Raw genomic sequence first — 26,430 nt, 5'->3', positions numbered from 1 at the left:
CTCCCACCATGGTTCGGTTTGGGGGCCGAGTTCCTTGGCTTTGGGCACTGTTTGGCATAGTGTCCTTCCTCTCCACAAGCATAGCAAGTAACACCTGGGCGATACGTAAAGTCCTTGTTCCTTGCATGAAAGTGTTTGATTGGGCTTGGAACATTGGTCGTGGATTTGCTTGCTCCACTTCTCTGAAAATCAGTCTTGCTCCGGTTGTTGCGAGCATGAGTCGTCTTGTCTCTTTTGCGCTTGCGAATATCCTCCAGGCTGCGGCGCTCATTCTCCAATGTAATAGCCTTGTCAACCAGTGTTTTGAAATCTGGAAAGGTGTGTACGACCAGCAGGCATTTAAGTGCTGGCGCTAGACCGTCCAAATTTTTTTCCATCCTTTTATTTTCAGTCATATGCTCTTCGTAGGCATAACGGGATAATTGAGTGAACTGACTATTGTACTCAGTCACTGTCATGCCTCTCTGCTTGAGGTCATCAAACTCCCTTTTCTTGATCTTTATAATGCTCCTGGGAATGTGCGCCCCACGAAAACCTTCCTTAAACTCTTCCCAGGTGATGTTATGTTCATTGGGGTGCATGTGCAGAAAATTTTCCCACCATGCTGCAGCTGCCCCAATGAGGTAGTGAGGTGCATAAAGCACCTTCTCACGGTCTGAACATTGGGCAATAATTAATTTCCTTTCGTTGTCACGAAGCCAATCATCGGCCTCAAGCGGCCTATCAGTGTAAGCGAACGTTGGAGGACGTGTCTTTTGTAGTTCAGACAACTTGGAATGCGGCTGGTATGGTTCACGGTGATTTCCCATATTGATAACGTGATTCATCATTTCTCTATGCTGCTATTGGCTTTGTTCATACAGGCGGCATACTTGGGAAAAAGCTGCTTCACTGCCTTGCTGACTAGACTGCCCCTGTGTGAAGTTGTTGCTTGTCTAGGTACCATAAACTTCTTCCGGTGGACTTGGCATGGAACGAGTCCAGGGACGAGGCATTTTCCACTCTGGGGTATTATTGCAAAAATTCATGAGAAAAACCGCGTGGCACGAGAATGATTTTGCAAAGGCGAAATTTAAGAGACTCCAAGATTTTCCAAGAAAATTACTTGATTGCGCATGGAGAAGGACTGCTCAGTACATATCTTACACGCGAGTCGTAATTATACAATACATCACTCAGGATGTGCGCACACATTCCTGACATGTTATTAGGCTAGTGCACTTCTCCGAGTTCCTACATGATGCGCACACACACACTACTTCTCACCAAACCTATGTACATAAAAACATATCATACATGCTCGCACATCGCACGGCTGCTAGGCGCACTCAGTCGGAGATGGTGAAAACTTCCCTCGGCCTGCCGAGGGTAAGACCCAGTGGTGCAGGAGACTCAACCTCCTCCTCATTAATAGGTTCCAGGCGCGAAGTACTGCGTTGAGGAGCTGCTGCGGGTGCGGCCGGTGGTGCAGCTCTACTTGGAGTAGGAGCAATGACTTGGTCAAACTCCTCAGTGGTAGGCAGACGGCGAGCGGTGGCTAAAATGGCAGGTGCATAGGATGCTGAGGACGAGACGAAAGTCAGTGGCGGTGCCATGTGGAGAAGCTCCCTCCTGTTGGCGGAACAGCCCTGAACTGAGTCCATACGGGCAGCCACAAGGTCGTCCACGAGGTTGTCAAAAGCTGCCTCAAGAGCTTTGAGATACTCAACAAGCATCTCGATAGCCTCATCTCTCTCTCCCCTATGGCAAGCGAATGCATAGTGACAAGTATATGGCACATGGCATGGGAGGTAGCGGTAGCGACGAGTCTTCATCGTAGGAAGAACATCCCGAAGACGAGCTATCGCCTCACGGGCGGCCATCTGCATGGCATGCCTCTCCGTAGGCATGGCCCTTCCCACAAAACGGAAGTGGCGAGGCGCAGAACGTCCTCCCTTGAATTGCACCACGGCCTGGTGCATAGACACGTCGTCGCTGAGCTTGTGCTGGTAAAGTGTGAACTCTGGACGAGTCGATGGCCCGATCATGAGCTTGGTGATGGAGACGAGAAGCTTGACAAACCCCTCAGGCACATTGGCAAACACCCGTGACTCGCAGTTGTTGCCAGCCATCTACAAAAGTAGGCAAAAATTCCGAATAGTCAAATCATAAATTTATGATGACCAACAGAAAATAGCTACATTTGCAAAATGCTGAAAAAGCACTAAAAACGCTAATAACCGATTAGCGATCGCACCTAGTGGCTTCCTACAGTCAGCCTGGCTCTGATACCAAGTTTGTCACGACCGGTTTTCCAATAAAACATTTATTGAGAAACCGATCCCTTTAATGGACCAGTAGAGAAGAATCCTTCTTACTGGTAGACAAATTCTTGATTACAGAAATATCCAGGAGTACTAAATATAATACAAGGTTGAGCGGAGGCTGCTCAACAATTTATTACAAGCACGCCGATATTATACATAAAGGCGGATATGACACAAGGGGTATGGTGGCATAACCACTGACTCATAATAAAAGTGGTGGTGGATATGTCACAGTGAAGTGGGTGACAGGACTCCTAAATCTTACAGCTCATCGGGCGTCGGAGTGAGGCTCGAGGACTTTTATTTTGGGTGGCGGAAGCGTGTATAATACAAGTGACCAATTCCAGGATCGCACGGGACTGACTAGGACTCCTCTAGGCGTCAGACTCGCTATCGAACTCTTCAGCCATAAGATCGCCTTCGTCAACATCTGGCCAAATCAACAAGCCAGGTGAGTACTATGAAAGTACTCGCAAGACAGTTTGGACATAAGATATAACAAATGCAAACATGATGCACATGAGCAGATTAATAATGCGCACTCCGATAATAAACTTTGCACTGCATGGGAAATAAAAAGGAAGTCGGGCGGTAGTCCTCCCGAAATCCCAATGTAATACTAAAGGCCAATCGAGTGTCTGAAATGACGCCTCGAAAGGGTACAAATAAATTAACAATGCCGCAGTCGGGCGTCAGGGCGACACCACATAAAGGGCTTATATTGGAATATAAACGACAGTGCGTGCCACAGTCGGACGTCTGAGCGACATCACATAAAGGGCTTATATCAAAAGTAAATAACAAGAGTGCCACAGTCGGACGTCTGAGCGACATCACATAAAGGGCTTATAACAAAAGTAAATAACAAGAGTGCCACAGTCGGACGTCTGAGCGACATCACATAAAGGGCTTATATCAAAAGTAAATAACAAGAGTGCCACAGTCGGACGTCTGAGCGACATCACATAAAGAGCTTGTATCAAAAGTAATTAACAAGAGTGCCACAGTTGGACGTCTGAGCGACATCACATAAAGGGCTTATATTTCATAACTCGATATTCCAGTAGATCATGAATCTAAATCATCTCAAGGAAAATACTCAGGTACGAAATAATAAAATGGTTAGTCCACCCACAGGAATAACATTCAATCTGGGTTACCACTCCAGCTTGTTCACCGGGGATTTTCACTGAGACTGACACAGGGACTGACGTGGATATGGATATGGATATGTTGACCAAGGTCCTTGACCATGGACACAATTTCTCGGTAGGTTTTGACTCTGCAGAGTTTGTACTTTTAACCACAGCCAACGGATTTCGGTAGCCACAAAGGACTAGTTTCGTTTACGGTATTTTAGGAGAAACACATCTAACCAGTACACACCCATTCCACATTCTGTTGCCAGGAATCACCCTAGGCAACGTTCAAGAAAAACCTTGAGACGGGGAGGCTACAACCTCGCGTAGCATGGGATCAAATTTGTATCGCGCGCTCTAAGGGGTGCCCCCTCTCGGTCCCAACCGGAAACACCCATGCCCCCTGACCGGATGACTGGCTTTAATCCAGGGCCATGGAACCCTCATCCCGGCCCCTCTGTTTGGTGTGTACAAGGAAAGAGGTTTGCAACTTACTAAGCCGTATTCTTTGCAGAAAACAGGTGGCAGCACAAAAAGGGAACGAACGGTAACGTGGCTCGGTCCATGTTAACGTCGGAGTTTAACGGTTGACATAAGACTGGCATGCTACAACAATACCATCTTACTACCTCTCATGTCACCACATGATCAGGTCATCTCCCATCAAAAGATCACATCAAACTTCGAAGCACACGGGTAGTTGCCTTACATGCAACGTAACACTCACCGATGCCCATATGCCATGCACAAACTATTCAAGCAAACATGCAAAACACTCATCATATCAAAGGTTCAAACATGCTTGCCTGGTTCGGAGAAGTCGGAGTCTAGCTCGGCGAAGTTCACGGCTCCGTCACCTCCTCCGGTATCTACGGTATAAAGAAACCGTATACTAACGTGAATGCCGTGTGTGTATAAAATTTATTCCAAAAAATTTCCAAATAAATACTATAAAAAACTAGACAAAAATATAAGACTGACAAAAAAAGAATCAATCAAAAAGCATCTTTTGTTTAAAAGATATAAGGGTTTTAGTCCAAGGACTAATCTGTGATGAAACAGAAAAGATCCAGGGGCTTGTTTGAAAAAGTAGAAAACGCTTCGGTACGAAATACGCCAGCCCAGAGGGGAAAACACACTTTGCCCGAAGGCGCCTTTAGAAAAACGGTTCGAGGAAAAGAAAGAGAGGCTGACGGGGGGTCCCACCCGTCAGGTTCAAACTCGAACAGAGCTCGCCGGCGCCCGAGGGCTGCGATGGTCGCCGGCGTTGATCCACGGCGAGGTAGGGGGATCGGAGGGTACCTACGGGTTCAGGGTGTCCTTCCGCGTCGGTGGGTGGTGGACTTGGCCGTCGGCGAGCACCATGTCGACGGCGACCTTATCTCCGGCGGACGGTGGTTCGGGCGAGGATGAAACTCTCCGGTGGGTGCTGCAAACTTCAAATTTGGGCGCGGGTTAGAGAGGTGGATGCACTAGGAGGCTACTGGCATGTGTTGAGAGGCGGGGGTGCACGCACTGGAGCGAATCTTGCCGGATCCCGAAGCGGGTCGAGGCGGCCGGAGTTGGGGAAGAAGACCTCCTCGAGGCCTTCCCAGTGGCTTGGCGTGGTTCTTGTGGGGTGGAGTGATGGTGCGTGGTCGAGTTCGAGCTCGGGACCTCCTTTTATAGTCGATCCGAGGAGGTGGCCGTGAACGGGATAACGCCGGCGAGCAATTATGGCGAGGCAGAGGTCGGGCAGTAGGTTTAGGCGGTTGGGCATCACCGTGATGGTCCACTGGTACCGTTTCTCAGCTAAAACCTCGGTCGGACTTGGGTAATGCTCCGGTCCTCGACGGAATGGCCGTACGGGCACGTCGGCGGTAGGGAGCGCGCTCCGTGCCTTCCGGTTCATGACGATGGTTCTGCAGCGTTCACAGGGGAGGGGACGGCCACGCGGTGGCCTCTGGTGGCTTGGGCGGTGCTGGACGGCGCCGTCCCTCGCTGCGTCTCTCTGGCAGCCGCAGCGGGTGCTGCCGCCGCCGCTCACGGGGTGATGCACCTCGGCCAGCTCGCCGCCGACGCCCGCAACCTTCCAAGCGAACGTGCGGCGCGGTGGATAAGAAGGAGGAACAGGGAGCAAGGCGCCACTGCAGCTACTGGCGAGATCGACAAGAGTCTCTGAAGAAAACGACACCGGCTACTGAAACTGTTTTCTGAACTCTGAACTTTGGCAGTAACAGTGTACGCCAGGTGTTCGATGATATGTTTTGGGCACGAGGAAAAATTTTCTGGAGCTGGGACTTGGTGAGGTGACCTCTTGATGCATCTAGAGGCTGCCTGAATTTTCTCAGATTTTTAGGAGAAGAAAACAAATGAATTTCACCAAATTTGGCGAATATGGCCCAAACTTGCAGCAAGCACATTTTGAAAACTTTGAATTGGGGACCAGTGGTTCTTCCTGGATCTTGGTTGAGTGTCCTAAGAACTAGCCAGGGAAACTTGTTTGGAGGCAAAACTCAAAGGAAAACTAGTGGTTCCTTTGTGAATCTCCAAGGGCCAAAATAGAAGACAGAAAAGATTTTTGATTAAAAATAAATGGAGATAAAATCATGGGGAGGTTAAACTTGCTGGATTGGAAGTTTGACTTGACACAAAGTGGGAAGATGGCTTTTGGGAGGGGTTTTCAACTTAGGTTATGGCAAGAGATAAATTTTTGAAAGGAGAAGGATTACCCCATAAGCCCTAGGGCTACTTATAAAGAAAAGATTTTCAAAAAAAAACTTTCCCAAAGAAAAACACTTGTGTTGAGTCAACACAACATGAAAAAAAAACCCTCAAGACCAAAGATCAAGTTTTGGATGACCCCAAGAAAAATACTTGTCATAAAAGGAAAAATTTTGAGAAGGAGAGTCCTTTAGAAAGAAAATTTTAAATAACCTCCTTCAAATCAAATAAAGAATTTGATAAAACCAACTAAATTTTTTTTGGGTGTCACAACACCTACCCCCTTAGGAAAAATCTCATCCCCGAGATTTCAGCTGATCCTCAAATAGGTGTGGGTATTCTGCCTGAAGAAAATCCTCTCTTTCCCATGTTGCTTCATCCTCGGTGTGATTGCTCCACTGAACATTGAAAAATTTAATTGTTTTCTGATGGGTCCTCCTTTCAGACTCTTCCAATATTTTTATTGGCCGCTCTCTGTAGGTGAGGTCTGGTTGCATGTCAATGCTCTCATGAGATACATGCTTTTTCGGGTTGCTTACACATCTCCTCAACTGTGAAACGTGGAACACGTCGTGGACGTCTGACAGCTCTTTGGGTAGGTCTAGCTGGTAGGCTACTGTGCCTCTTCGTGCAACCACACAGAAGGGTCCAATAAATCTTGGGGCCAGCTTTCCTTTAATTTTGAACCGTTGCAGGCCCCTCATAGGAGACACTCGTAGGTACACATATTCACCGGGTTCAAAGCTGACCTTACGATGTTTTCGTTCGTAATAGCTCTTTTGTCGGCTTTGAGCTGTCTTGAGTCGGTCCCTGATTTGTTTAACTTTCTCCTCGGCTTCCTTGAGCATGCCTGGGCCGAAGATACGACTGTCACTTGTTTCTGACCAATTTAATGGGGTACGGCATCTCCGTCCGTACAATGCTTCAAAAGGTGCCATTTGTAGGCTGGTTTGGTAACTGTTGTTGTATGCGAACTCGGCATATGGCAAGCTTTCCTCCCAACTGGTTCCATAGGTGAGAACAGAGGCTCTCAGCATGTCTTCTAGGATTTGGTTCACGCGTTCAGTTTGTCCATCAGTCTGGGGGTGGTACGCTGTACTGAATGCTAGTTGCGTCCCCAGAGCTTGTTGTAAATAATCCCAAAATCTAGAGACAAATTGAGTGCCCCGGTCGGATATTATGGTCTTTGGGACTCCATGCAGACAACCTATACGGGAGAGATAAAGCTTAGCAAGCTTCTGAGTGGAGTAGGTCGTCTTCATGGGAATGAAATGTGCTACCTTAGTTAGCCTATCTGTGATGACCCATATGGCATCATTTCCGCGTTGTGATCGAGGTAGTCCGACGATAAAATCCATTCCAATTTCGTCCCATTTCCACTCAGGTATCCAGTTTGGCTGTAGCAGCCCTGCTGGTTTTTGGTGCTCGGCTTTAATGCGCTGACACGAATCACAACATGCAATGAATGTGGCTATATCCTTCTTCATACCGTGCCACCAAAATCTTTCCTGAATGTCTTTGTACATTTTGGTTCCTCCAGGGTGGATTGAATATGGGGCGGTGTGGCCTTCGGTTAGAATTTGTTGTTTGAGGTCCTCAATGTTTGGTACGCAAAGTCTGTCCCCGTACCACAATACTCCCTCATTGTCTACGACGAACTCTGAAGCCTTGCCAAGGCTCACTTTTCTCTTTATACCTTCAATGCTGGGATGTCCATGCTGAGCCTTCTTAATCTGTTCCATTAGGGTGGGCTGTATCTCCAGATTTGATAGTCGATCCAAGGAGGTGGCCGTGAACGGGATAACGCCGGCGAGCAATTACGGCGAGGCAGAGGTCGGGCAGTAGGTTTAGGCGGTTGGGCATCACCGTGATGGTCCACTGGTACCGTTTCTCAGCTAAAACCTCGGTCGGACTTGGGTAATGCTCCGGTCCTCGACGGAATGGCCGTACGGGCACGTAGGCGGCAGGGAGCGCGCTCCGTGCCTTCCGGTTCACGACGATGGCTCTGCAGCGTTCACAGGGGAGGGGACGGCCACGCGGTGGCCTCTGGTGGCTTGGGCGGTGCTGGACGGCGCCGTCCCTCGCTGCGTCTCTCTGGCAGCCGCAGCGGGTGCTGCTGCCGCCGCTCACGGGGTGATGCACCTCGGCCAGCTCGCTGCCGACGCCCGCAACCTTCCAAGCGAACGTGCGGCGTGGTGGATAAGAAGGAGGAACAGGGAGCAAGGCGCCACTGCAGCTACTGGCGAGATCGACGAGAGTCTCTGAAGAAAACGACATCGGCTACTGAAACTGTTTTCTGAACTCTGAACTTTGGCAGTAACAGTATACGCCAGGTGTTCGATGATATGTTTTGGGCACGAGGAACATTTTTCTGGAGCTGGGACTTGGTGAGGTGACCTCTTGATGCATCTAGAGGCTGCCTGAATTTTCCCAGATTTTTAGGAGAAGAAAACAAATGAATTTCACCAAATTTGGCAAATATGGCCCAAACTTGCAGCAAGCACATTTTGAAAACTTTGAATTGGGGACCAGTGGTTCTTCCTGGATCTTGGTTGAGGGTCCTAAGGACTAGCCAGGGAAACTTGTTTGGAGGCAAAACTCAAAGGAAAACTAGTGGTTCCTTTGTAAATCTCCAAGGGCCAAAATAGAAGACAGAAAAGATTTTTGATTAAAAATAAATGGAGATAAAATCATGGGGAAGTTAAACTTGCTGGATTGGAAGTTTGACTTGACACAAAGTGGGAAGATGGCTTTTGGGAGGGGTTTTCAACTTAGGTTATGGCCCTATAAGCCCTAGGGCTACTTATAAAGAAAAGATTTTCAAAAAAAACTTTCCCAAAGAAAAACACTTGTGTTGAGTCAACACAAGATGAAAAAAAAACTCAAGACCAAAGATCAAGTTTTGGATGAACCCAAGAAAAATACTTGTCATAAAAGGAAAATTTTTGAGAAGGAGAGTCCTTTAGAAAGAAAATTTTAAATAACCTCCTTCAAATCAAATAAAGAATTTGATAAAACCAACTAAATTTTTTTTGGGTGTCACAATGCATGCGTTGTACTCCCTCCATTTCCAAATATAAGTCTTTTTAGAGATTGCAACAAGTGACTACATACGAAGCAGAATATGTCTACTCCTACATACGAAGTAGCCCATTTGAAATGTGTAAAAAGACTTATATCGAGTGCAGTGCTTTGATGTGTCGCGTCAACTCGTACAAGACCGACAAATTTGATTACTACAACGCCCTCTCCCTCGCGGACTGAGCTCCGGTGCCTTAACTGCATCTGCCTTTGGCTGCATGACAGGAGGGCCAACCACCTGTTGGGCCCACCTGTCATAGACGCAAAGGCAGGAGCAGTAAGTAGAAGCTTTCGCTACACGCTGTCCCTCCCGCACGAGGTGGACGGACATGCAGCAGTGGATTGATACTGTAGAAGTAGGAGTAACATCATTGTTCGTCTTCTCGAAGAGGCGAAGAGCCAAGCGCAACCCGAATGTGGCAGTTGCGAACGCTCGCGTGGTGCGGTTCCTTGGAGTACTAGCCAGGCTCTTGCATGAGACAAAATTGCTATTGTTTAACAATTAAAGTCCATTATCCATTGGTTGATACTCATTCTGCATAGGTCCACGCGCTTAGCACCGTTTCCTCCTCGGGTCACCAATGTTTATTTGCTAATTAATAGCATTGCATGCAATGAACTAGCCATTGCAAGTCATTAAAAGCATGCACACCTCTCATCTCTTATTGGTTGATATGTCAAGAAACAAGAAACAAGGTAGAAGTTAATGCACCGCGCCTAAGTGTTTTGGGACTATTTGGTTTTCGTAAGATGACTTACACACCTAGACGGAGGGAGTAGTATAGCCCTGTAAACCGGAAAGGAGTATTTGCCTTTCTAGAGATTTCAACAAGTGACTAGACTACACCGTGTGGAGTACTCCCTCCCTTCCGGTTTATAGGGCTCAAATCTCAAATCTCATGAACCAAGGCATTTTGCGATTGGAGGAATGTATCTCGTACTTTACAAAACTACTCTAATTAAACTCATGCATTAATTACGTAGTTCTCTCGTTTTCCTCTCCGCCTTGGTCGCGGTGCACAATATTGAGCACTCCTATATGACTAGCCGCTCTATCTACATGCGGGACATTTCAAAGCATTCGGGCCCGCGTGCCATCCACCAAATCACAGCGAGGTGCTACAGTCAAGACTCACCTGTCACCCCGGTGTGGCCGTCATGACCCGTCATATCACAAAACCCACACCTTTACCAGCAGTGGTAAGGTGGCCTCCAAGTTGGACTGGACGAAGCAACCATCATTTCACTGGAACGCTCGTTCAAGCCCTTTCTTCCCTTTCTTGAAGAAAACCTCACTCCAGGCTACTCACTTCTGCCATTTTTCTTCTGTACCGACGAAGGAAAGGTGGGCGAATCAGTTATGTTGCTATATTTTCATTCCAAGAATCTTCTTTTTGCGAAGCACCGACCGATTCTCACATCCTATTCTTTTCCCGTTTTCATTGCGATTGTGGTTTCCTTTCGATTGCTTTTTGTTTGTCAGTTCATTGATGGATCCTGGAGCACTAGGCAAAGAGTTGCCAGCGGACAACCCACTAGAGACAGCGATCTCCAGGAAGCGAGCACCGACCAACGAGTTGACCATGTTGGCGGGCCAACCCATGGAGACGAAGAACTCCAAGAAACAAGCACTGGCCAAAGAGTTGAGGATGTTGGCGGACGAACTCCTCAAAGAAAGTTGGAAGAACAGCAAGGGCCCCACCGTGCCTACCCCAGGAACTCTGATTGCCACCTATGTGAGGCTCAAGACCGAGTTTGAGGAGATAGTCGCCGTTGAGAAGCAGTATTCCCCTGGCAAGGTGATGGCCCCCATCAAGGACGAGGAGATGGCCCCCGGAGGGATGAGATCCCCCGGTGAGCTGCACAAGGTAAAAAATAATGGCTTATTACCATAGTTGTGGTTTTTGATTATTTGCAATGTGCTTGCTAATATGTTAGGGTTGTGCAGGTGCCGATGGACGTCCTTGATGATTCCGATGTCGTGGCCCGTCCTGTTGGCATCGCCCCGGAGATCGATTCCGATGCCGCTGTCCATCCTGTGGACATCGCCCCAGAGATCGATTCCGATGTCGCGGTCAGTCCTGTGGACATCGCCCCAGAAATCGATTCCCATGCCGCTGTCCGTGCTGTGGTCATTGCCCGAGAGATCAATGACAAGAAATAGTTGGTTGCGCTAATCCTTCAGGGTAGTTTGCATTGCCCTGTGTTTAATTACCAGAACGATGCGTGTTATCAAACCATCTTAGGGCTAGTGCACTGTCTTGTGTGGGCGGATCTTGCTACTTTTGTTTGATAGTGAATCATGCGATGAATCATGAGAACCCTCACCGAGTTATGGAAACAGATGTATCCTCACCAGCTTTTGATGTAATATATGGCATGGTTAGATGTAAGTTTGAACTGTTTATCATATCAGCAGGGCTTGTTTGATGATTCTTGGTGTTAGTAGGCTAGCTACTGTGCGAGCTATAGTACTTGCAAAACACTCACCGAAGAGAAACGTTGGGGCTGATGAGCTCGTGGTACGCTTATACTTATCCCTCGTCGATCGACCAATAGCCCTAGCTCCTAAAATTGTAGGCTTAGCGATCGATCAGACAATAGTCGACATACATTCAGGCCTCATTTGGTTCATAGGGTAGGAAAATCGTAGCAAAAGTACAGAGAACGTGCAACACAAAATCATAGCAGTGCAGAGACGTACTCCCTCCGTTCCAAAATAGATGACCTAGGCGGGCTAGTTTGGCCTAGTGGGTTTCAGTGATATGACGTGGTACAGTGCCGTCCAGTCTTTGCGTGTGGTAGCAGTATTGCGGGTACAGTAAGTTTTCTTGAAGAAGCGGAATTCAACGAAGTCATGATGGTTCCTTCGTCCGAACAACTTACAGTGGGAAAGGTTGGGCCTGCGATACGACCGGGGTAGACCAGGATAATTTTGTGCATGGCAGGTGGACCAGGATGGTCGATGTCCCACATGTCGGCGAATGAAAGTATTCTTTCCGATATAGAGGACGAGCAACGAGTATTCATTGTTTATTTTTGATGAAAGCTATTGTCTCCACTGTTACGACGGAGGAGTGTGAAACACGGCAGCCCAGTGAACTTGGCAAGTGCACCACTCCCTCCTTCCTCATGTAATGCCCAGGTTACAGCTTTTTCTCACTTTCTCTCTATCTATTTCCTCTCAAATGTTTTTTACCTTTCTTTTTTAAGACACAATTGTTTTTTATGCCTTTTTTAGAATTATTTTTTTATACCTAGGAGCACGTGTAGAGACGGGCTCTTGCAGAGCCCACTCCTTGACTTTGTCAATGCCTCTCTCTCCTCCACATAAGGAGTACTACTTGCTATGCATGCATGCGGCGGGCAGCTGGCGTCTTGAGGGGCCAGGGCGGTGAGAGCGGGCTCCAGAAGCGGTCCGGACTCCAGCATGGCCCACCTCACATTATCACCATATATTTCTTGGAGTCCGTGCGCGGCGGGCGGGCGATCTCTTCTCCCTCCCCCATTTCTCTCTTCTCAGCCGACGCCCGCTGAGCGATTAGATTTCGGCTATCGATGGTTTATTCAATTACGGTCCCACATGTCAGTGAAATTGCAAGACAACGCGTGCCCCCTCTAGTGAGCGGCATGCGAGTCGGACTGTCGGGGTTGCGACGCGTACGAGTCGTAAGTGTGCCGCCTTTTCCTTTAGAACTTGTGAAGCGTAACATTTTTGCGCGATCGATCGATAGAAATCCAGAACAAAATGACGAGGGCGGTGCTTTCCCGCTCGTTAGGCGGGCTAGTTCGAGTGATATAACGTGCTACAGTGCCGTCCACTTGCTCCATTTTTATATAAGCAAGAGTTTACACTCTTACGCGGGAGGAGTGCGAAACACCGCGGATCTGATTTTGATCGAGGGATAACTGTTCCCTGCCAAATAATGGAGGATTGTTAGCGATTATAGCATGATAGTTAGGGCATCTCCAGCGCTAGCCCACAAATTTACACCGGCATCTGTCCGAGGACACTGATGGATGCCATCCGATGCTGCCCGCATACCTTTCGACAACTATATGAACTAACCAAACAAAATTCGTGCAAACAAAGCAAATTTCAAAATTAACCGGATGAAATTTCATTACATTTCGAAAACTTTTCCAACAAACTGGACGAAATGCATTACATATTTCACACAAACCGTACTAAAACCTACTGTAAACCTAATCTAAACGATCGCCGGCGCTCGACCACCATGTCCGGCCATGAACCCGAGAAAGCCGGCCATTGCCTTTGCCTCCTCCTCATCCGCCTCGATAACCTCCTCCTCCGGAGCACAAGGTTCTGAAAATTTCCGCCTCCACGTCGCCGTCAAGCGGCTAATCGGCCGCCGATGTTTACCCCACCAAGCTTGGCGTCGACTGAGTGGAGTAGCGGTGGCCTTCCCGGGACCAGAGCGGCGGCGACCTACCGTGTACTACTCTTCCTCGCTGCCGGCTACGCCCGCGGACACGCGCCGGCTTCGTGGTCGTGGCGGCGGAGGGCGGCCGGGGGGGTGCCGGCGATCTCCTTCGTTTGCTCCTGCGACAGTACGTCAAAGAGAGCTTTGGAGCGCGCCCAGAGCGGAGCCGCCGATGTCCCTCGTCTGCTCCTGCGACAGTACATCCAAGAGAGCTTCGGAGCGCCAGGAGGCCATGGTTGAAGTGGTGCCGACAAAAGGAAGGGACCGGAGGAGAATAAGTGTGGGTCTTTGGCTATGGCTGGGAGCTGGGGCTCAAGTTAATATAGCGGGCGAATGGCAATGAGCCGCGGCAGACGGATGGACAACTGGTGCCGGAGTAGGTTCGTCGGGCGTGAATGCGGACGCTGCTTCAGTGACTTAACTGCAGATGCGTTTGGGTTACTGACATGTGGGCCCAACGGGCATCTGGCCCGCATGTCAGTGACACACCAATTGCACCTGCAGTTAAGTCCGGTGAATGCAGCATTGACATTCTGGAGAGACGGTGACCGTTTCAAGCGGGAAGCGCGCGCTAGCGATGGAAGGGGTTTCGGTGTGCAGTGGCACTAAGATCGGTCGCTCACGATAGTACATACTCCGTACCGTACTACCATAGTACCCTCTCTAGCTTAGGCTATTTTATAGATTGTCGTTATGATGGATGATATACATGAGCAAGGCGGTCCGAGTATGACCGTTGGTGTTGAGCCAGGTGAATACATGCTCGGCGTTCGCGTAGGCCTCCATCAAACGTCTAAACAGTAATGTCAGGCACCGCCGGGGCGCGCAGGTGATGGGCTCGCCGTTTGCGTTGCGCCATGAGCAGGACTTTGATTTAGAGGGCGACGTGCATGCATTAGCATGCTTTGACAGCGTGAGCATGAGTGTCTGACGCGAAGTATTTCATTTTCATTTGGCTGACGAGGGTGCGTTGCAGCGACGAGTCCGTGGTTTGATTCCCCACATACGCATAATTTTGGTTTTTACAGTATTTCTTTCTCCATTGACAGGTAGGCCCGCGTAGATAGATAAAGAACATGAGCTGATGAGGCGCATGCGGACTATTTGACTGGTCAACTAGACAAATACGGAGCTATACGCTGAGCCAGTGACCGTATAATCACCATATCTCGTATACAATGATCAAAGTGAGCTATCAAGACAAGTTCGATGACCGCCAATGCATTTTACTCGGTAATAAATGACCAAGATTGAAGGGGAATCCAAATTTGCTTCGTCTTCTGTCCTTGAGCTCTTGACAAACCAATGCACTATACGGTTGTCCGGCCACTCCACCCCAGAGCTCTCACCAAGCATCGTTCATGCCACCGCGCCGCACACTAACCGGTAAGGCAGCGATGGCATCCCGCCGCGCCGAGTTCCTCGCCGCCCACGACCGCACACAAAATGGTAGGGAAGCGATGGCATCCCGCCGTGCCGAGTTCATCGCCGCTCGCGAACTCACAACTATGTGGGAGGAATTTGAAGATGCCAAGGCCGAATGGGCGGTAGAGCAAGAGGCGGCCAAAGCCGCACAGAGGGAGCGGAAAAGTCAGAAAGCACTCAAGAAAAGAGAGGCCCGCCGCCGCAAGAAAGAAAAGGACACACGCGCTGCTGCAGAGAGGTCGGCGGAGATCCAAGCACGGTGGGGTGTCGCTGACAAAGCTGGGAAGGAGAACGACGACGTCTGGCCAGCATGTGAGAAGTAGTAGTACTAGTAGTTAGTGTGTGTGTCTGTGTCTGAGTACGAGCATGTACCAATACTACTAGTTACTACTGTAGTTTTTAGAGCAAATTACCAGTACATTAGCCTAGACTAAATGGAAAAATTCCTATCCTAAGCATCAAATGGCATCTCTTTCTCTATAGGAATTGAGATGCATGTCATCTCACTTCCTATGATTTTCATATTCCTATCCTATGAACGAGGAGGCCTCTGTTGGAGTAACTACTGTAGCTAGCAGTACTGCTGGTACAATAGTTTTCTTCAAGAAGCGGAATTCAACGAAGTCATGATGGTTCCTTCGTCCGAGCAACTTCAAAGTGGGAAGTGGGCCTGTGATTTGACAGCTCATTATTCATTGTTACTGCGGCGCGACGACCTGGGTGACTCTCCCTTGGAGTTCTGCGTGCATGGCAAGTGGACCAGGATGGTCGACGTTCCACATGTTGGCGAACGGAAGTATTCTTTCCGATATCGAGGAGCAAGGAAACCGCGTGGTATAGTATCACTGCTGATTGGTTCGCAAAAAAATAGTATCACTGCCGATTTATAATTATTTTTTATTTCTGATGAATGCTAGCGTTTCAACTCTTACGACGAAGGGTGCCAAACACGGCACGTGCTGGATGTCCCACACGTCAGCGAAAGGAGTGGGACATGAACAGCATGGTAGAGCCCAGCGGAAAAAAACCCAGCATGGTAGAGCGTCTCCACTTCTTCCACTTCTGGGTCGGAGACCACACGTAGTAGTACTTAGTGGTATGAACGATACAAAGTGCGACCTGGAGAGAAAGACACGTCTAGTTGGAAGGTCTCGGGGCATATACGTAATCCGAATAAAATCAAATATTTGATTTTAATATTTTTCCTCCAATATTTCAATTATTTTGGAGAAGTCATATTTTCTCCTCTCATTTATTTTAATATGAAATATTTTTCAGAGAGAAAAATAATTAAAATCTAAAATCCTCGTTTCATCATTTGATAAAAATCAAATATGAAAACCGCGAAAAATCCCCAACTCTCTCCGAGGGTCCTTGAGTTGCTTAGGATTTTCGAGGATTTGCCAAAATGCAATAAAATATGCTATGCAATGATGATCTAATGTATAACATTCCAAATTGAAAATTTGGGATGTTACAAACCTACCCCCTTAAGATGAATCTCGCCCTCGAGATTCGGGTTGGCTAGAAAATAGGTGAGAGTGGTTCTTCCTCTCATTCCCAGGTGGCTTCGTCCTCGGTATGGTGACTCCACTGAACTTTGCAAAACTTGATAACCTTGCTGCGGGTGAATCGGCTGGCATACTCAAGAATCTTAACTGGTTTCTCCTCATAGGTCAAGTCACTATCCAGCTGAATCGCTTCCAATGGCACCGTATCTCTCAGTGGTATCTCAGCCATCCCTGCGTGGCACTTCTTCAACTGGGAAACGTGAAATACATCATGAACTCCTGACAATCCTTCAGGCAATTCCAGCTTGTAGGCAACTTCTCCCATACGCTCCAAAACTTTGTATGGTCCTACAAAACGTGGCGCTAACTTTCCTTTAACTCCAAAGCGCTTAACTCCTCGAAGTGGTGATACTCGTAGGTAAACTCTGTCTCCGACTTCGTAAACTGTCTCCTTGCGTTTAGAATCCGCATAACTCTTCTGCCTGGACTGGGCTACCTTGAGCCTATCGCGAATCAATTTCACCTTCTGTTATGATTCCTTAATCAAGTCTGGTCCAAACAACTGGCGGTCTCCAACTTCGTTCCACAACAAGGGTGTTCTGCACCTCCTTCCGTACAAAGCTTCGAAAGGGGCCATCTTCAAACTGGTTTGATAACTGTTGTTGTAAGAAAACTCTGCATACGGCAAATTGTCATCCCAACTAGATCCATAATCTAGCGCACAAGCTCTCAGCATATCTTCCAAAATCTGATTGACTCTCTCGGTCTGTCCGTCTGTCTGTGGGTGAAAGGCTGTACTGAACTCTAGCCTGGTACCCAAGGTTTCATGTAACTGATTCCAAAACTTTGAAGTAAACTGGGTTCCTCTATCTGATACAATGGTGCTCGGAACTCCATGCAGACATACGATCCTTGTCATGTATATCTTTGCCAACTTAGCACTAGTGTAAGTGGTCTTCACTGGGATGAAATGAGCTACTTTCGTCAAACGATCGACTACAACCCATATTGAGTCATAGCCGGAACGAGTCCTGGGCAATCCCGTGATAAAATCCATGCCTAGTTTATCCCATTTCCATTCGGGTATCGGCAATGGCTGTAGCAATCCTGCTGGCTTCTGATGCTCTACCTTCACTCTCTGACATACATCACAAACTGCTACATACTCCGCAATATCCTTCTTCATTCCGGTCCACCAGAAAGTATCCTTCAAATCCAAATACATCTTGGTATTTCCTGGGTGAATCGAATACGGCGAATCATGGGCCTCTTGCAAGATCAACTTCCTGATCTCCGGATCATTGGGCACATAAACGCGGTCCTCAAACCATAAGGTATCGTGCTCATCCTCACGAAATCCCTTGGCTTTTCCTTTACTCATCCTTTTCTTTATTTCTGCAATCTCCTTGTCTGTCTTCTGAGCTTCTCTGGTCTTTTCCATCAGGGTAGACTGAATCTCCAACGTTGCTAAATAGCCTCTTGGAACTATCTCCAAACATAGCTCGCGAAGATCCTCGGCTAATAATTTCGGTAACTCTCCGGTCATGAGGGTGTTAACATGGCTCTTGCGGCTCAACGCATCTGCTACTACGTTAGCCTTCCCGGGGTGATAATGCAATCTCATATCATAATCCTTAATGAGCTCCAACCATCTCCTTTGCCTGAGATTCAACTCCTTCTGCGTGAAAATGTACTTCAAACTCTTGTGATCCGTGTACACCTCACAGTGATTTCCGATGAGAAAATGTCTCCATGTCTTCAACGCATGTACTACGGCTGCTAACTCCAAATCATGGGTGGCATAATTCTTCTCATGGGGTTTAAGTTGTCGTGAAGCATATGAAACAACTCTTCCCTCCTGCATTAGCACTGCTCCAAGTCCTCGACGTGAAGCGTCGCAATATACTTCATAATCCTTGCGTTGATCTGGCAGAATTAGCACTGGTGATGTAACCAAACGTTTCTTCAACTCTTGGAAACTAGCTTCACATTTCTCAGTCCAATTGAACTTGGTGTCCTTCTTTAACAGCTCTGTCATGGGCTTAGCAATCCTCGAGAAATTCTCAATGAACCTCCGGTAGTATCCTGCAAGTCCAAGAAAACTCCGGATCTCTCCAACTGATGTGGGTGATTCCCAGTTTGTCACAGTGTCGACTTTGGCGGGGTCTACTACTATTCCTTCTCCGGATATAACATGTCCGAGGAATCCAACTTCCTTCAACCAAAACTCACATTTGCTGAACTTGGCGTATAACTGATGTTCTCTGAGCTTCTCAAGTACCAAACGCAAATGTTCCTTATGCTCCTCTTCATTGTTGGAATAAACCAAAATGTCATCAATGAACACTACGACGAACTTATCCAAAAACTCCATAAACACTTTGTTCATCAGGTTCATGAAATAGGCAGGTGCGTTAGTCAGACCAAATGACATAACGCTATACTCGTACAACCCATACCTGGTGGTAAAAGCCGTCTTAGGTATATCCTGCTCTCGAATCTTCAACTGATGGTATCCTGATCGTAGATCGATCTTGGAAAATACCTTAGCTCCTTGTAATCGGTCAAACAAATCATTGATCATCGGCAGTGGGTACTTATTTTTTATGGTCACTTCATTCAATCCATGATAATCAACAACCATCCTCAACGATCCATCTTTCTTCTCCACTAGAAGTACGGGTGATCCCCAAGGTGAAGAACTTGGGCGAATATAGCCTTTATCCAGTAACTCCTTAATCTGCTTCTTAATCTCCTCCAAATCCTTTGCGGGCATCCTGTACGGTCTCTTAGATATTGGCCCTGTGCCTGGCAAAAGCTCAATCAAAAACTCAATGTCTCTATCCGGTGGCATGCCTGGCAACTCTTCTGGAAATACATCCGGGTAATCCTTCACCACTGGTACTTCCTCCTGTACAACTCCTGATAAGGAATTTACTTGAGTCTTCTTTGGCACATGCCGGGATACATACTTAATCCTTCTTCCTTCTAGGGTGGTAAGCAAAATCGACTTACTGGCGCACTCAATGTTCCCTCCATACTTCGATAACCAATCCATGCCTAATATCACATCCAATCCTTGCGATTCCAGTACTATTAGGTCCGAGGGAAACACGTAGTTACCAATCCTTAATGGTAACCGATCACACCATAAACTAGCCATATACTCTGCTCCTAGCGAGGTTACTAACATGGGTGACCTAAGGGCTTGGGTTGGCAGTTTATACTTATCCACAAATCCCCTTGATATGTATGAATGCGATGCACCAGTATCAAAAAGAACGAGTGCAGTAAATGACTTAACCAAAAACTTACCTATTACTGCATCTGGCTGAGCTTCAACCTCCTCCACGCTAACGTGGTTCACATGTCCTTTGTTGAAAGGGTTCGGCTTCTTCCCAGAGCTTCCATTGCCATTTCCATTCTGGGCTTCAGGACATTCATTAGCATAATGTCCAGTCTTCTGGCACTTAAAGCAAGTGACTTGGCTCAGGTCTCTCTTAGCTGGGGTTGAAGGGTTGGTACGGTTCTGGCCGTTGCTTCCTCCATTCCCATTACCATTCTTGGAGCCATTATGGTTGTGCGAACTACCTCCTCCATGGGTATGGTGAAACGGTCCTCCCGGTTTCGAGGTAAAACGTGGCTTCTGTTGAGCTCCAGAATTGTACTTCCCTTGTCCATACTTCCTTTTACGGTTTTCAATCTGCTGCTGCTTCCCTTCAATCATGAGAGCTCTATCTACCAACTCCTGGTAGTTGTTGAAGATTGCTACCATCAACTGCATGCTCAGCTCATCATTCAGTCCTTCGAGAAACTTCTCCTGCTTGGCTGCATCTGTAGCAACGTCATCTGGAGCATAACGTGCTAACTTACTAAAGTCCTCCACATACTCGCCTACGGTGCGTCCTCCTTGGCGTAGGTTGCGAAACTCACGCTTCTTCATAGCCATAGCTCCTGCTGAAACATGGGCAGTACGGAAAGCTTGCTGAAACTGGTCCCATGTGACAGTGTCAATAGGGTGTGTGGCTGTGTAATTCTCCCACCATGATGCTGCGGGTCCATCAAGCTGATGTGCAGCAAATCGCACTCTCTCCGCATCTGTGCATCCTGCAGTGGTCAACTCCCTTCCAACTTTGCGGAGCCAATCATCTGCAACAATCGGCTCGGTGCTGCTAGAAAACACCAGCGGATTTAGCCTCAAGAAACGGGCTAAGTGATCAACAGGTGGTGGTGGTGGGTTGTTGTTGTTGTTGCCTTGGTTCTGTACTAACACTTGCATTAGGGCATTCTGCTGTTGAATCAACTGAGTGATCTCCGGTGGGAAAACAAATCCGGTGTCGCGTCTCAGAGGCATCTGATAGGTTTAGAAAAGATGAGAATTTAGAATAGAATGAGGTCTAGAGAGAAAACACTACCCATATGCACATGAGACAAACACAATCAATATCACTCAATCAATTCAAACAAGGCATACAATCGATCTAACTATCGTTACATAGTGCTCGGACTATACTATATACATGGGCGAAATACTACTACTGATTATGGTGGTCTACTAGAAATTTTGATCGGTCAAAGACTCCATGATATCTGCTCCAGCTTCATCAACAAAGTCATCTTCACTGGGGTCCGAGTCGGTGTCGTCGATGATGATGTAGTTATCCGGGCAAGTAGAATCGTCATCTTCTCCTCCTGGTGCTGGGTCTCCCATGAATACTCCGATCTTCTTTATCAGGTCGTCATTCTTCTCTAACAACGTGGCGATCTCCTCCTCATATCCATCGCGCGTAGACTTGAGTTCTTCCTCCAACTCCGTGATCTTGGTCAATGCCTTCTTCAGATCTAACATGTCTGCGCACATCTGGTTCTCCTGGCGACGAATGTGTTGGTTTTGCTCCTGGATGAAAGCTGCAATTGATCCATCCTTCTTGGTGCTGATCATCTCCCATTGCTCATCTCGGCGTCCACAAATCTGACAAATAGTATCCTTAAGCTCCCTATGGTAGACTTCTCCAATGCGTCCAATAGAGATGTGGGTTGCCATGCTCTTCCCTAAACTCCAGGTTGGTGCATCAAAGGAAAACTCTATAGGCTCAGTGACTGGCGTAAACGTCCTTCCTGGAACTTGAACTTGAATCTTCCAGCGCTCCTCTTCTGGTAGTGTGGCTTTGTAAGTCCCGGTGAAGCTTGGTATTCCGATGTTCAGGTACTTAGTGACTTCCTTCAAGTGTCGTCCAAAAGGTGTATCTTCATCCGGTTGCATGAACTTGTTCCTTGCATCCGCCATTCCTAAAAGAGTAGAAAGTGGAGAGGAGTCAAAAATGAGAAGAGAGTAGTGTTCTAGGGTTTAAGCTTAGTGGTCGTGTCCTACAGTCAGCGTGTGCTCTGATGCCACCTTTGTAGCGATCAGACCTTAAATAGTCTGATCTACCGTGCACCAGTGTCATCCCTGGATCAGTAATGCTGACACGCACAGTACAAATGGAGGATTTATAACAGAGTAGCAATCACACACTTATTACAACGAGTATCTCAATAGAGAAATAAGTATGACAAATATGGCTTAAGGCCATCTAATACGATAACAGCGGAAGACTTGGAAGATAAGTGAGTCCATCAACTCCAACGGCATCACTGAGTATAAGACCACGACCCAAGGCACCTTACTCGTCGTCTGAAAAGTCTGCAACATGAAACGTTGCAGCCCGAAAACGGGTCAGCACATGGAATATGCTGGCAATGTAACACATAGAGAGTAATAATGCTATACTACATGCATATATGGCTGGTAGAAGGCTCTATGGTTACAGTTTTGCAAAAAGCCAATTTTTCCCTACTGCAAAGGAATAAATTTTATTTAACTATCATGGTGGTTGTTAAACATTGAGAAGGGTTGACAGCATCCTCAATCCCAATTAAGTATCATCATTAACCCAACAAAATTAATTAAAGTAACATGATGAGATTCACATGATAATCCAAGTACTAGATACTCAAGATGTCCATAACCGGGGACACGACTAACCATGATTAGTTTATACACTTTGCAGAGGTTTGTGCACTTTTCCCCACAAGACTCGATCTCCTCCGTTGGGATTCTCGCACTTCATGGTGTTTGAGAAACGGATGACCGAGACACAGTCTTTCAGAAGCGTTAACTCTCTACTCCGGGTAGACAGTACCACCTACATCCCCTACATCTGCTAGTCTACCTCTTCAAGAGCTCACACAACCTACTCAACTATGCTAGAGCCCATAATAGCTTGCGGCTGCACACGGAAGTTTCTAGCATGAATAATCTCATGATCCCTTTGAACCTGGGTGGCGGTCCAAAAGAAAACAGGCAATCCTGGAATACCCAGGTACCTCAATCCACCCAGATGTGAGTTTTAGTTGCCACCTTAAGGTTAACCATTAATTAACAATCTCACATCTGTCATGGTAACACTCAAACCCAATCCACGTCTACTAGCATAGCATAACAATATAAGCAAACGTAGAAGTAACTCCCAAGGGTTTGATAATAAACAGGGCAATAGGTACTACCTCATCTACTTCCCAATACCCACAATTTAATTAGATCCTAATCATGCAATGTTTGAGGATTGGTCTAATGCAATAAAACTGGGTAGTAAAAGAGGTATGATCAAAGTGTTACTTGCCTTGCTGATGATCCGTGAAACCTAGAGATTCGAAGTAGCAAGCGGCGCACTCCGGGTACTCTATCGCAAACAAACAAGCAAACAATAAGCACTCATCTAATGCTCAGGTAAAACTCAAATAAATATCTAACCAGAAAGTTCAACTTAAGAACTCCGGTTTGCAAAAAGAATCGAATCAAACGAAGCAACGAAAGTCAAACGGCGAAGGAAACAAGCTTCGTTTACTAATATGGATCTAAGTCAAATTTTACAATAGCAAAAACTTGTTTGAATAGGTTAAACGGAAAGAGAATTTCGAGACGAAACTCTAGGCGCTTGAATCGCCTGATTCCGATAAACGAGCTAAAAGATAAACTAGAACGAAAATCTGATCAGAAATCGCGATCTGGAATAATCGCGGAAAATCCGACGAAAAAGAAAACTGACGAACAGTTAAATGAACGGACGTTCGTTAACTGCGACAAACCGACGAACACGTTCGTTAAAACGAACAGATCGGTGAACGTTCACTAACTAACTAAACCGAAGAAAAAAAATAATCCGATCTATATAAAAAAATAAATCTAGGGTTTCGGAAAAATAAACCGAACGGTTTAAAAAAAACCGGCACGGTGGCGGCTTCGGCTACCTCGGTCCGGCGGAACTCCGGCGGGTTCGGGAGAGGGCGGCGGGGCTCGGGCATCGTCGGGGGCGGCGAGGGGCGACGAGGGCGACGGCGTACGAGGCTTCCAGAGGCGGCGGCGTTGGGCTCCTGCTCCGGCGGGTCCTCTCGGCGGCGGGGCGGCTTCGGGTCGGGGCGGGGTGAGGAGAGGGGCGGCGGGGAGAGTACTTAAGGAGGGGGGTGTTGCCTTGGGGGAGGGGCAAGGGGCGGCGGCGACGAGCGGGACTCGTGGCGGCGGCGGTCTCCGTCTCAGTCTCCAGGAGGGAGACGAGGCGTGGGGCTGGGCTGGGCCGTCGGCTGGGTTTCGGCCCAGTCGGCGCGCTTCGCGAGTTTTTTTTTAAATAATTTCGCCGAACCTAAAAAAGATCATAGAAAAATAAATAAAATCCAAAAATGCCAAAATAAATTTTCACCGTCTAATTAAAGTAATTAGAACAAGATGAACATTTTCTTGGCCCAAAATGCAGTTTTGAAAACATGCAATTTTTCTAATGCAATAAAATTGCAAATAAAATCCGAATAAAATCAAATATTTGATTTTAATATTTTTCCTCCAATATTTCAATTATTTTGGAGAAGTCATATTTTCTCCTCTCATTTATTTTAATATGAAATATTTTTCAGAGAGAAAATTAATTAAAACCAAAAATCCTCGTTTCATCATTTGATAAAAATCAAATATGAAAACCGCGAAAAATCCCCAACTCTCTCCGAGGGTCCTTGAGTTGCTTAGGATTTTCGAGGATTTGCCAAAATGCAATAAAATATGCTATGCAATGATGATCTAATGTATAACATTCCAAATTGAAAATTTGGGATGTTACATACTTTAGGGCTATTTGAGCCCCAACTAGCTCAAACTAACTCTAACCCATGGATCCAAACAGGGCCTATGGCCAGTCTCGACGCGGAGCAGTCGCGTGCACCGGGAAGCGGCGCTCTCTCGGCCGTCGCGCCACTTCAAAGTCGGCGCCAGTGAGAGATTGCCTCCGCTCTGGCCGGGCATTAATGCGGCACTGACGCTCCAGGGCGACGCTGACCGTTTCATGCGGGAAGCGCGCGCTGGCAAGGGAGTATAGGTTTTGAACCATTTCAGGTGTAGTACTGGTAGTTTGCAAAACAACTCAATTATTGCACTCAGTTTCCTAAGAAATTGTGGTAAAAAATGATACTCCACAGCCCGCTTCCCTTCTCCTTCCTCTTCCACCGCCCGCGCACGTCCGCGGGAAGCGACCGGTCAACCTTATATAGGAGTGCTAGCACAAAAAGATGCATGCATGACCACTAAAATTTCCATATTAAAGCGCCGCTCCGGCGGGAGTATGGCGTATGTTGTTACCTTCGGCCGGCCCATGGCTACCGGGCGACGGCGACCAGAGATGAGGCGGCGGGAAGGGAATGAATGCAGCTACTGTTTGGGTTCGCCTTCCGGCTTAAATAAATGCGCAGCATCACGTGTACCCGCGGGTGCACAAATTGTAACATGCGTGTCTGCTTAAGTGGGCGTCACGTAACTGGTGTGTGTGTGAGAGAGATTCTGAGAGACAGAGTGCGTGTGTGCGACTCTACTCTTCGGACATGTACTCAACCTTTTGCATCGGGATATAAGTATAATGGTATTTACTTTAGCTAGTGATTTACGTGGCCATGTTAACGTGGTTGTGTCAAAAAAATGTCACTTCTTGCTCGTGATTTGTGTTATATAATTACAAGCAAGATTCTGGTGCATTGCACGGAACATCAATATGCATTTTTTTACAGAACACCTGTTGTGATTGACCCATGCAGGAGTAATCCCATGTGTAAAAACTAATGATATCTCGAGAATTTTATCGGAAAACTGGTATCTCGAGAATGTCATTGAAAAAAATGAAAGATGAGAGATAAGGCGAGGAGGAGTGGAGCGTGGTGGTGACTGGTGGTCGGAATGGGCGGAGGCATGGGGATGGACGGCGCGGGCAGGCGGCAGCGGCCACCATGCATGCTAGATTGTTCCAGAGACTTATTCCTTTTTTAATTGCTGAGCAATGAGGTTGCGGGAGATAATGATGTGGAGAGAGGTGCGGGTATCTTTTGTAAAATTATCATAGTTTGCTTTCTATCCTCAGATATAGATCATACGGTCTGTATTACAAGATGGCAGGCACACCATCACCGCCAACTCGTTTTTTTATAAGGGTACAGATGATAAGTTTGCTGACTACTAAAGTAAAGTGGAATTTGTCCATGTTATGCAAGTAAATAAAGGTGATTGTTTATCATACGGGTAAGGTTGGATGAAGGGTGGTAGGAACAAATGCTCCGCCTAGAGCATGTGTGTGTGAGATGGAGTCTTAGTGTGTGTGTGGGGTGTGTGTGTGTGAGAGAGAGAGAGAGGAGAGAGAGAGATGGAGTCTTAGTTTGTGTGTGTGTGAGAGAGAGAGAGAGATGGAGTCTTAGTGTGTGTGTGGGGGGGGGGTGTGCGTGCGTGCCTGCGTGTGTCTGTGTTTGTGTGTGT

The sequence above is a fragment of the Aegilops tauschii genome, chromosome 3, assembly GCF_002575655.3.
Source record: "Aegilops tauschii subsp. strangulata cultivar AL8/78 chromosome 3, Aet v6.0, whole genome shotgun sequence".
NCBI lineage: Eukaryota > Viridiplantae > Streptophyta > Magnoliopsida > Poales > Poaceae > Aegilops > Aegilops tauschii.
Note: the sequence above shows the minus strand (reverse complement) of the source record.